Here is a 13,226-nt window from a genome sequence, read left to right on the forward strand (position 1 = left end):
GTTCCCGTTTCGTACCTTATTGGTAATTGAAAGTGGGTCAAGAATGTTGTGGCAAGGGAGCCAAAATTGTCGAACGAAGCTCTAGGCAATTCTATATACCATTTTGCCGCCGGACCTGTCAATGTCCTCTGAAAGAGGCGAAGCCTTATCGAATCGTCATTCAAAGTGTTCGACGAACACCATAGATGAAATGTCATCACATGATTCGACGGGTCTTCACCTGGATTTCCATTGAATTTAGGAATGTCGGACGGGAGTTTGTGTGGAATCACTGGCCACCAAGGGGCGTAAGCAATTGGATCGTTTGTTAACTGATGTAAATCAGGCAACTCTAAAGTCGCCACGAATGGTAACTGCTGGTTCAAGTTAGGTGAAGCGTAACCAGGATACGATGGAATCGCCTGAACAGTCGGTCTTTGCATACCAGCATAATGGAGTTGATGTTGGTATGATGAATACGGTTGATGGACTTGGCCACCATAAAGTGGTTGATTTTGACCATTTTGAATATATGGTTGTCCAGTATTCGCAAATATTTGCTGTTCAGAACCTTGGTATACTTGTTGGAATTGCGGCTGTTGGTATTGCATTATCCACGGTTGCGACACCATGGGTTGTTGCGCTACACTAACCATTGGACCAAGATGTGGGGTAGTCATACCCAACTGTACTTGTGTTGTCCCACCAGTAGGTGATTGTGGTTGGGTCGCAGGGTCAAGTGGCTGTTGCATGAGAACCTGAGCAATCTGAGGTTGACACACAACAGGCATTGTTTGAACTTGCGACACGGTCACAATAGCCGGTGTAGTTGGGATGTTTGTCACAGGTACACACTGTTGCATAGAATATACAACTCTCGGTGGCTGAGATAGCACAGGTATCCAACTACTCGTTGCAATTCCGCCATAACTTGAATAAGGTTGAGAGCTCCCGTATGGGTACTGCCCCCCATACGGTAGCAACCCAGAACTCAAGGCAACTCCCTGCCTTGGAGGACTGGATGGCCTAATTAGATTCCCAAAAGGGTCAATTTGATGAGCCTCACCATGAGAGTTACCAGACATTACTCCGGAACAAACAGGAACAACCATACTGTCGAGATAGTCTCTTGATGGACTCCTTCTAGCGACTGCGAGCCAGTTGGGACAGATGGTATGCCGGCGAACATTGTTGGATTTGCAGCAGGTAATTCTGCCGTCGCCGTGTCATTCGACACAGTCCTAGATGTCGACGGTTGTTCAATCATTTTTAGTCTATCCAATTGATTACCTAGTGATTCTACAGGAACTTCCACTGGTGATGGACAAACTTCTGTTGTAGCAGGAAATAGAGTGACCCCTACTCCAAATTGAATTGGAGTGGATACTTGCGGTTCCTCTATAATTTCCTCTATCGCAATCAGACCAGGTGGAAGAGGAAGACCGTCAGGTCCGTAAAAGATTTCCGGTGCCGAAGAAGGGGTTGTATCGACCGCGACAGATGTTTGAGGAACAAAACTCTCTGGACCGGTTACAGATGGAACTGGTTCAGTCATACAAGTATTTGCCCCCAGACTAGGATCAGTATTACTGTCCCTCTGTGGCGATTGAACTTCTTCTATTGAGGCAGGGTTTCCGGAAATGTTTGGAGTGACCAGAATCTCAGATGTTGTTGGAACGCTTGTTCTAACTTTTAAAGGAGATTTTGAACTGGTTCGACGAGCTCGCTTTGTCCGGATTGTTCTCGATTCCGGAGACAAAGACGGTTGACTCGCAAGCCTCCGAGAACGACGGATATTCAATTGACTTTCTTCCACGATTGCGGATTACTCGATCAACTAAAATATAAAGGGGAAAATTTGGGTTTCCGATTTGAATGAATTTTATTAGACGCTTTTAAACATAACTTTGCTTTTTCATGTTTTAAGAGTCGAGAAAAAGCTAAAGATGACTCTAGTCGCCTTCGATGTATTAACGAGCCCGAAGTGACAAATGCTCGGTTGGACCTTTTCAGTTATAGAGTTTGAAAAGGGCCAAAAGAAACTGCTCTGGAGATCTAGGCAGAGGGTGTGCCAAACCTTTCGCGAAACCACAGAATACGTTTTACGGTACGGGTGGTCGATCTTCGTGAATGCTGTGTTCACTGCATCGCGATCAGTAGGGCGGCCGACACGGCTTCCTATGGATAAAGGATAATTGCCTATAGGGGTCTCCCAATATATACTCGACGGTACGTGGGAGCACAAGTCCGTATTAGTGCCACCGACTCTCAGGAGGAATCACCCACCTTCGTAGAGATCGACAGTCAATATGTTTAACGACGCCGGAACACGTCTCTACCTAGACCTCTAGATGTTTGCGTTATGTTTCAAATGCGTTGTTAGGTTCATTCAGTATATTTTAAGTTGATCTTTTTTAAAGTTTTCCTTTCAAGGTTCACCACGAGATGTATATGACAAATTCCTAAATGCAGCCTAAGATGAGAAGCAAGCTTTTTCAAATCTTTTTGACTGATGAAAATCTTAACTACTGAGAGAGAAAGAAGGCAAATTCTTTTCACACAGTTCATACAGCACAAACTAATGCACTTTCTCCTAAATCATCATGCAAACTTTTTTCAAATGCAAAATGCACAATGCATGTATTTTCTTTTCCCTTTCTTAATGTGGATGGATACAAAAAGAAAGTGGTTATATAACTTTGATTTCGATTTAAAGCGAAAGTAAACAAGTTTGTCCAAAATCAAAAGACACCTTAAGATTCACTTGCTTAATCACTGGAAATGCATGAAATCAAACCATAATGACGAAAGTAAAATGATTAATCAGCTATGGACAGCAAACAAGCTAACTCTTCAGACCAGCAAAATGCCTAACACAGGTTCAGATCTAAGAGGCCAAAAGCATGACTAGTTTACTTTTCGTTATGGGAAATTGTAAATGAGTAAGAAATACAAAGAACAAGTACAATTTCGTTATATAACAGAGGCAGAATGATGGCAAGTAATATTGGTTTCAAAACAGGCACAAGACTGACACCTAGCAGCAAAACTAAGTGAAAACAGGCAAGAGAAAGGAGGAAACCCCAAATGCACTAGGCAAATTTGGGCCAACGCAGGCTCTGCACAGCCAAACTGGCTCTCAGCGCAGGTAGCCCCTTCGGGACCTGCGTTGCAAAGCAGGTAGCCTGTGTACTACCTGCTTTGGAAAACGAGAATTGCGTTTTCACAGTTTCCGGGTCATAATTTTCTCAAAAATGCACAGTTTTTGCTCAAATCAGAAGCAATCAGTCAAGCACACTCAAAGGGATGATTAGGAAGGTGAAAAGCTATCACTAAGAGCTTACAAGGATCCTTGTAGATCAGCTTTTCAAATCATGAACTTGCTCAGAAATGAGCCATAGTAGTTGCCCTCTACTTCGCTTTTGATATGGTCAAAAGCTTTTCGATTTGGTACTCTTTTGTTCAGGAAATGAATAGCAAAATACTACAAACACAATCAAACGGATACGATCCCCAGTGGAGTCGCCAGTTTGTTGTAGGGAAAAGTATCCGACTCGGATGACCCTATCCCACTCTAAGGGTGACAGTTCCTTAGCAACAACTGTAAAACAAACTACTTAAGGTTTACTTCTTTATGAAAGCAAAAGAGAATGGAGAAAGCACTAACCGTTGCCTTGCGCTTAATTTCGAATCCAAACTCTTCTCTTTGGCCGCTTTCTCCTAGCTCTTTGTTCTTCTGCTCGCCCAGCTACGATGAGATCCTGCAAAATAACAAAGAAGGAAACTACAAGAGGCATGCAATCATAACTGGTTCATGGATTAGTGTAAACCAAACATGCAATCATCACAATATATAATTGAAACAAGAGCACATAGAAGAACCTCAATAGCTTTTATTAATGAAGAAATAAAGGTTCTGAGAGTATTACAACCATTGAAGGCTCCAACCCAGCAACACCTCCCAGCAGAAAGAATTGCTCTTCTTCACCTCTCTCAAACAATCACCCAATAACTCAATAGTGAAACCAACAGCATATCATTACTTTGCACAAAATTCCAGCCCCCTGAGCTCATAGGAGAGAGCTCAATATATAGATGAATTGAGAAAGGATGAGTCAGCTTGCAACTGATGTGTAGCTGCCTTGTGTCCTCTCTCTCTTCAGTTAATCTTTAGTTGATCTTCAGTTCTTGAGTCCACTTGGTGAACCTTGCTTCCACTTGGAGAAACAAAGCTTCTGACTCATCACAAGGCGAAATACCTGATCCAAGTGTCATTTTTGGAAGATTCCAAAGCCATGACTCACTGTGCCACATGTCCAAACTCGCCCAACGCAGGTGGGCTTTGTTCTACCTGCTTTGCAACGCAGGTACACCATGGAGCAGTTGTGTTTCAGCGCAGAAACCCAGTGGAGCACCTGCTTTGATTTCAGGATTGCTTGTTTTTGAGTGTTTTCAGGTGGAGAACTGATCTGAGAGCTGTTGGTTTGCTGACCTTGTTCCTCTAGGGGTAGGAACATCATGTTTAGGGAACTTTGGATCCCTTGGATTATTGACAATTCATGCTTATTGCTGTAAGGCACAAAATTGTCTATAACACATAGGAATAGGCATAATTTCGGAAAATTCTTGTCAAATACCCTCACTGCATCCAACAGTCAACCTTCTTTCTTCTTCACTAACGGTGAATTGGAAGACCCTTTAGGTGAGCAACCTTAACTATTTGAGGAACCTATAGGGGAAGAAGAAGAGGAAGAACCTATTCCTACTAAACCAATGGCTGAAAACCAAGATGACAGAGGAAATAGAGAGAGAATTGAGAGTGCCTTCCCCATTAGGGAAACCAATGGGGACACTAAAATGAAGAATATAAGCCCCTCTGTTCTACCTCATTTCCATGGCTTGACCACAGAGGACCCTAACACTTTCCTATTTGTGTTTGCTCTTATATGTCGAACCTATGACTATACAAACGATGAAAAAAAGTTAAAATTATTTCCATCTACCCTCAAGGATACAACATTGTGTTGGTTCATGGGTTTACTTGGAGATAGCATCATAAATTGGGCTCAGATGCAACAAGCCCTCCTCCATACAGAGATTGTTCAGCTTTAGAGGAAAATTTGGCATGACAAGCATATTAAGCAGAAGCAATTTCAAGATGGAGATTGGGAATTGTTATATGACTCCAGGTATAAAGACTTCAAGGGCAAGCTAAGGATAAGATGGCTAGGACCTTATGTGGTGGAGAGATGCCATGAAAATGATCCAGTGCAGATCAGAACTATAGATGAAGAAGCCATTCCTTTACTAGTTAATGGACACAGACTGAAAATGTACAAGAGGCCTTTATCTAAACAAGAGTTCATTGACAGTATCAATAATACATTGATGATGGTGGAGCAAGTTTCAGCTCCTCCCTCATCAGGTCACTGAAAAAGAAAAAAATAGAATAAGGATTCAGGTGAAAACCTCCATGAGGCGCTTGAGTCCCATATTTGGGTTGAAAACCTCCATGAGGCATCCCAAGGATGAGAAAAATGGAAAGAAAAAGAAGATCCCTAGGTGAAAACCTTCCTTGAGGCGCTGAGGGAAAATAGCTAGGGTGAAACCCTCTCTGAGGTAGCCTAGGTGTTTTAAACAAAAAAATATATATAATAACAGAAAAAGGAAAAAATCATAAGATGAGAAAGACAATCAGGGAGCAAAGAGAAGATACAAAGGGGGCCCTGCCTCACATATGTTCATCTCCTCCACTCCTTACCATGCATCCCTCCATAAATTCCATTGTTTTTCACTTCATTGCTCCAATTCAGGTGAAAATTGTGTTTTCTATAGGGACCCCTCACCTCATCCATTACCATCATCCATGCCTTCACACACACTCCTACTCCCTCTATCCATTCAGCAGCATTAGATCTGCAGTCACAAACACCATCAACGGACAACATAAGAGGAAGAAAGATGACCATACAACAATAGCATCAACATTAGATCTGCAGTCAAGAAACCGTCAGTAGATAGCAGAGGAGGAAGAATAATGACCATCAACAACACCTTTGATCTTTGACAACTACAGTGTGGCATTAAGGCCACATGTAAGTATCCTACTCACTCACTCATATGCATCATTTGATCAAAAGTTTTAAAGGTTAAGAGGTAGTTGGTTTTTAAGTAAAAAGGTGGCCATATTCCTCTAAAAAGAAAAAAGGTTGTTGGATTACATACACAGGAAACTCTGTTTTCTCAAGAATTTGCTCCTTTCCTCTTCAAGTGTCACAAGCAAGATGTGTGTCAAGTATATCTCATGTGAGGGTAGATACAATATTGTTTATGGCTACCATTTTAGAATGCTTGAAGAACTAACATTTGGGATAGAAACACCAGTTCACCAAAGATTCAACATACCTTATTTTCTGATGTAATCACTATTGGACTCTAGCAGAAAAGTAAAGAAAGGAAATTCCCAACCATGTTGGCATTATGATATAGGTGTTGTCCTTGATGGCAACTCTCAAAGATGATAGTTCACAGTGCAACAAGTTAACAACAAAGGATTACAGACCAGACTCCAGAGATTGAAGAAAGAGAGGTATATGCGGGTTCACTTTGTCAAAGTAGTGTATACACGCGGGAACATAGATCAAAAAGAGCGTATACGTATACACGCATTTTCACAGAAAGAAAAGCACGTATGGGATGGAAAATCAAGGTTTTGGTCCAAGGTATTTGGTACGTGGTATTGACCCTGGGTATTTGGTGCGTGGTATTGACCCTAGGTATTTGGTCCAAGGTATTGGTCCTAAGTGGTTTTGGTCCAAGGTATTGACAAAGGGCCTAAAGCTATATAAAGAGGAGAAGATCATTTGGCCACATGTGCAAGCAATAAGATTCTGAGTACTTCTATTTGAAGTATATTTTATGTTGCAGTGTTATGTTTGGGACTAGATCTAAAATATTCATGTGAACCTTGAGTTCAATATTGGATCAGGATAATGAGACCTGAAATGACTTATTCTTGAATGATTTGATATTGTTTAAGACTAGATATGATGTTTTGCACCTGTTTTATTCATTATCTATCATGATCTGGGTTTGTTTGAAGTCTGGAATTGCAGCAAAGTTCTGAGTCAATATTTGAAGATCTGTACTTAGGTTCTTCTTAGCCAAAGAGCGTATACACGCAGGTTCTATTCTTTCAAGTAGTGTATACAAAGGAAAATCTTCTTTTTCAGATCTGATTGATCTATCTGATCAAATTATGTTGTTTTACTGCTCTCTGTCAATGAAGTCTTCTTAGATGTGAATGTAAAACTAAATGCATAAGGAGGCTGGCATTTGATTGATTGATTGTATAAGTGAGAAGAAGTGGTCTTTGTCCCTGCCTGTGTAAAGCTCTGTAAGTTGACACTAGATGTTCAGTATATTTCTGGTTGGTATAGACTTGATTCAAAAGTTTATGTTTGCAGTAGTTTTGAAGGTATACGTGGGTTTGATTAACAGAAGTAGCATATACACGCAGTTTGGGTTCAACCAAGTAGCGTATACACTCTAATGCATGATTTTTGAGGTTACAACTGGTTCTGGGTTCAACACAGTGTTCTAGTGTCAGTGATCTGATTGTTCAAATTAACTGAATGTTCGTTGATGTAGTTTAAGTTTAAAAAGTTTTTGATAGGTCTAGTATGAAAATTGGATGAAATGTGGCCTTCAGATTTTGGTTTTGTGATCCAAGAGTATCCAGTCTAAAAATTCATGAAACATGGTCCCTGGAAGAGGAAACAAGGTTGTTGCCTTCTGTAGGTCGGCGCCTACGTACTAGTAAACATTTTGGCTAGTACAAGAGCTAGGGGGATGCAGCTCCCTTCTAGTAGAAGTTGGAAAACGAGAGAAGGTTGTAGCCTTCTGCAGGTGGGTGCCTACGTACTGGTATGAGTCTACACTAGTACAAGATTGTAAACATATTTTCTTATTATTAAAATAAGACAAAGACGACAGCAGCAGGTGGTTTTCACCCACATTGGGTTTCCACCTTAAATCTTGGTGTTCATGTGTGTTTCTTATGTGTGATGTTTTATTTTGCTTTTACTGCACTGTCTAATAAGTTACTGATGTACTAATTTAAGATCAACACACGATAAATTGTCTAAATTACAAGTTCTCTGGATATACACTGGTTTCTTTAATCATAGTTGCGTGTACACACTATTTCACTTCACTGAAGTAGCGTATATAAATCTGTTTGGGAAATAAAATTATTGATCTCATAATACTGATTCACCCCCCTCTTAGTATTATTTCCAAAAATTGGTATCAGAGCAGGTCCTTCAGAAGAAGCTTGATTGCTTGAAGGGAGATCCATCAAGATGAATAATCATGAAAGCATGGGATCCATAAGACCGCCAATCTTCGATGGGAGCAACTCTATTTATTGGAAAATAAGAACCATAACCTATATACAATCTCTTGGAACAGATGTCTGGGAAACTGTGGAAGGAGGATATACATTTCCAACAACAATTCCTATAGACACGGCAGGTAAAAAACAATATGAAACCAATGCCAAAGCTGTCAATACTTTATTGGGAAGTTTGTCACAATTAGAGTTTGTCAAAGTCATGCAGCTCAAATCAGCCAAAGAGATATGGGACAAAATCATTCAGAGCTACAAAGGAGACTCTCAGGTAAAACATGGCAAGCTTCAAACTCTCATAATTCAGTAACAAACTCTTAAGATGCATAGTGATGAGAGTATAGTTAGTTACTTCTTACGTATAGATGAGGTTGTTAATTGTATGAAGAATTTGGGTGAAGAAATAAAGGAAGTTACCTTAGTTGACAAAATTTTGAGATCCTTGTCTGCTAAATTTGAATCAAAAGTGTCTGCCATAGAAGAAAAACAAGATCTACAGAATATCACTATGACACAGCTTCATGGAATCCTAACTGCTTTTGATATGAGAAAAGTAGGTCCATCAGATATGAGAGTAGCCACATTTAAATCTTCGGTAAAAGGAAAAGAAAAGGAAGAACACAATGAATCAGGACACATTTTAGAAGAAGAAGATGAGGTAAATTTTGTGAAGAAGCTTCAACGGGGTTCTGGAAGGTTCAGAGATAAGCTAATTTTCAAATGCTTTGCTTGTGGCAGAGTTGGTCATTGCTGCCAAATGTCCTCATAAAGATAAATATGAAAAAGGAAAGGAATATGCAAAAGGGAATAGGAAACAAGTTGTGAATAGAAGGAGTTACTATACTCATGAAGATAGCGATGGTTTATCTAATAGTGATGAAGATGAAACTGGACAAGATTACAGACTTCTCATGGCTTATGATAATGATGATTTTTGGGATAGTTTAGAAGAGGATAGTGATGGTTTATCTAATAGTGATGATTATAGACTTCTCATGGCTTATGACGATGATGATTTTTGGGATGCTTTAGAAGAGGAAAACTTTCATGAAGAAATATCTAAACTCAAAATCTGTTTAGAAGAAAAGAATATGATCATAGATACCTTGACATACCAACTTGCTGAAAAAGAAAAACACAATGAAAAACTAGAATGTGAAATTGTGGGTCTAAGAAAAGATCTTGAGAAAACAAAATCTCTCAATCTTAGATTTGCTAAAGGATTAGAAACTTTAAATGAAATGATCAAAGTTCAGTTTTTTCCTCTGATAAAGACAGGTCTTGGATATACTGAAGAAGCATCTCAATCACAGAAGCCTTCAACCTCCACCAAAAGCTATCTTGATGCAGCAAAGACCAGTTAACAGCATGACAATCGTCAGCAAAGGCATAAAGCTGATCACTAGGTAACTCATACTCAATTTTCTCCAAGGATGAATATCAATAGAAGCCACAACCAACCTTAGGCAAATCATACTCAATTTGCTCCAAAAATGAATATCAATAGAAACTACAATCAATAGGTAAATAGATTCGATAGTCGTAGAAACTTCTTTAATGGGCAATGTTTTTCATGCCATAATTTTGGGCACAAAGCTACTCAATGCGTTGCTTACAAAACCATCATGACTAGAGAAGCACAAAATCAAAGGAATATAACAGGGATCAAGAGAAGTTACTATAATAACTTTTCTCCTCTTGAAAATGAAATAGAATGCTCAATCTGTAATAACTTTGGTCATGAAGAATCTGAATGCAAGAGAAAATTTCGGAAAACACCTAAAAAGGAGCAAACACCATTAAATTACAAGATATGGAGAAGGAAAGAATCTCAAATAGAAATATGTGGTATAGCCTTGTGTGCAGAAGGACAAGAAGATCAGTGGTACATTGACAGTGGATGCTCCAAACACATGACAGGTGACAAAGAGAAACTTCACTCATCTAATGCCTTAGAAAAGGAAAAGAATGTCTCATTTGGAAATGACACTCTAGTTGTCATAAAAGGTAAAGGTCCTGTTTTCCTGAAAGAAAAGGTTAAAGCTGGAAATGTTATGTATGTAGATGGTTTAAAGCATAACCTATTGAGTGTTAGTCAAATGTGTGATCAAGGTAATGAAGTGGTGTTTCGATCAAATGGATGTGTTGTTCATGAGCTTGATATAGGAGAGACCGTGATCAAAGTAAAAGAACTCCAAACAACTTTTACATACTAAAAGGAGGACAACAACAATGTTATTTAAGCAAAAATGATGAAAACTGGTTGTGGCATAAAAGATTGGGACATATAAGCTTTTCTCAAATAATAAAAGCATGCAGACTCAAGGTTGTTCGTGATCTTCCAGATATCGGCATCCTAGAAAATACAGTATGCAAACCATGTTAAATCGGTAAGCAAACTAGAGTTCAATTCATGGAAAAAGAAGGGTCAGCTAGTAAGCCTCTTGAACTTGTCCATATTGATTTATGTGGACCAACACGGAAAAATTCACCTCGTGGAGAAGAATACTTTATTTTGTTCATTGATGATTTTTCTAGAATGTGTTGGATAGGTCTTCTAAAACATAAAGATGAAGCATTTGAAAAGTTCCAAGCCTTCAAAGCTTTTGTTGAAAATGAATCAGATCGAGAAATCAAATTCCTTAGATCTAATCGAGGAGGGGAATTTATATCGGATGAATTCTTTGACTTTTTTGAACAATATGGAATAAAAATGCAATTCTCCACTGCAAGAACTCCTCAACAAATGGCTTGAGCTATTCTAGATGAATCTGGAACTTCTGCAACCTTCTAGGGTGAAGTTGCATTTTCTACTATGACTATTCTCAACAAAGAAAATGTTCAGGTAAATAGCACTCAAACTCCACATGAACTTTGGTATGATAAGACTCCTACTGTAAAATACTTTAAAGTTTTTGGAAGAAAATGTTTTATCAAAAGGATTGATGAAAAACTTGGTAAGTTTGAACCCAGAGCAGATGAAGGTATTCTTCTTGGTTATTCTTCCAGAAGTAAAGGATATAAATGTTATAATAAAAGACTTGGGAAAATTGTTGAAATCATTGATGTTGTAGTGGATGAAGCATGCAAAAATCCAAAACAGATAAAATCAACAAACGATTATGACAATGAGGAAGATGGCGATTACTTTGCCACATCAAATCAAAATTATATTGAAGAAGAAACCAATGAAGCACGAGAAGAAGATATAATAGTAGAAGAAGAGACCTCGTCCAGGTATGTTCAGAAAAATCATCCAGAAACTAAAATTTTAGGGGAAAAGGAGGCAGGTGTATAGACAAGAAGAACTATTCCAGGGACCTCAAGCTATCTAGCTCTACTATCCTCCACCAAACCTCAAAATGTAAATTAAGCATGCAAAGATGGATGTTGGGTCAAGGCCATGGATGAAGAACTTGAGAAAATTGAAAAGAATGATACTTGGGAATTAGTTCTTAGACCTCATGATAAAAATATTATAGGAACTAAATGGATGTTCAAGAACAAGCTAAATGAAAATGGAGAAGTCATTAGAAACAAGGCCAGACTTGTTTGTAAAGGGTATGCTCAACAAGAAGGTATAGATTTTGAAGAAAATTTTGCACCTGTTGCCAGACTTGAAGCCATAAGGATGTTTCTTGCTCTTTCCATCTTTCAGAAATTCAAAGTATACCAAATGGATGTAAAATCAACCTTCCTTAATGGAGATTTAGAAGAAGAAGTTTATATTGAATAGCCAGAAGGATTCATTCTTGGAAATGATGCAAAACTTGTATGCAGACTCAAAAAGGCTCTTTATGGTCTGAAATAGGCTCCAAGGGCCTCGTATTACCGCCTTGACAAATATCTACAACAACAAGGTTTTACAAAAGGTTCTACACATAGAAATCTATATACAAAGATTGAAACTGATAAATTGCTAATTATTGTTGTTTATGTTGATGATATCATTTTTGGTAGCAATAAAGAATCCATGAGTCAGAATTTTGCTTTAGTAATTCAGCAAGAATTTGAATTGTCCTTGCTTGGTGAACTTATCTATTTTCTTGGTGTACAAGTTCAACAAACTAAAGATGGTATTTTTCTTTCACAAACCAAATATCTCAAACAGATCTTGAAAATGTACGGAATGGAAGATTCTAAACCTGTATGTACCCCAATGGTAACAGGATGCAGTCTCAGCTCAAATGATGAATAAGCAGTAGTACATCAACGAACTTACAGATCCGTGATTGGAAGTCTGCTTTATCTAACAGGTACCCGACCTGACATCATGCATGCAGTAGGAATAGTTGGAAGATTCCAAGAAAATCCAAATGAATCACACCTTCAGGCAGTCAAAATAGTTTTCAAATATATTCAAGGAACTAAAGACTTTTTACTATGGTATCCTAGAGATGCAGATCTTACTCTTCATGCATATACAGATGCAGATTGGGCAGGAAGTGTTGATGATAGAAAAAGCACTAGTGGTGGTGCATTCTATATGGGTTCCAGGTTAGTGTCTTGATTCAACAAGAAACAAAGTTCAATTGATTTATCTATAGCTGAAGTAGAATATGTGGCTGCTACATCTTGCTGCACACAACTACCTTGGATGATGAAAACTTTTCCAGACATTCAGATCCCATGTACTGCACCCATCTCCATTCTATGTGATAATACAAGTGCCATCAGTATTTCAAAGAATACAGTCATGCACTCCAAGACCAAGAGCATACCCATCAAGTGCCATTTTCTATGAGAACAAGTGCTTGAACAAAAGGTCAAATTGGAGTATGTTCCCTCCAAAGAATAGGTTGCCGATATATTCACTAAACCACTACCCAGAGAAACA

This window comes from Pinus tabuliformis, chromosome J, assembly GCF_031772625.1.
Source record: "Pinus tabuliformis cultivar Carrire ecotype Pingquan chromosome J, CPIR1, whole genome shotgun sequence".
NCBI classification, from domain to species: Eukaryota; Viridiplantae; Streptophyta; class Pinopsida; order Pinales; family Pinaceae; genus Pinus; species Pinus tabuliformis.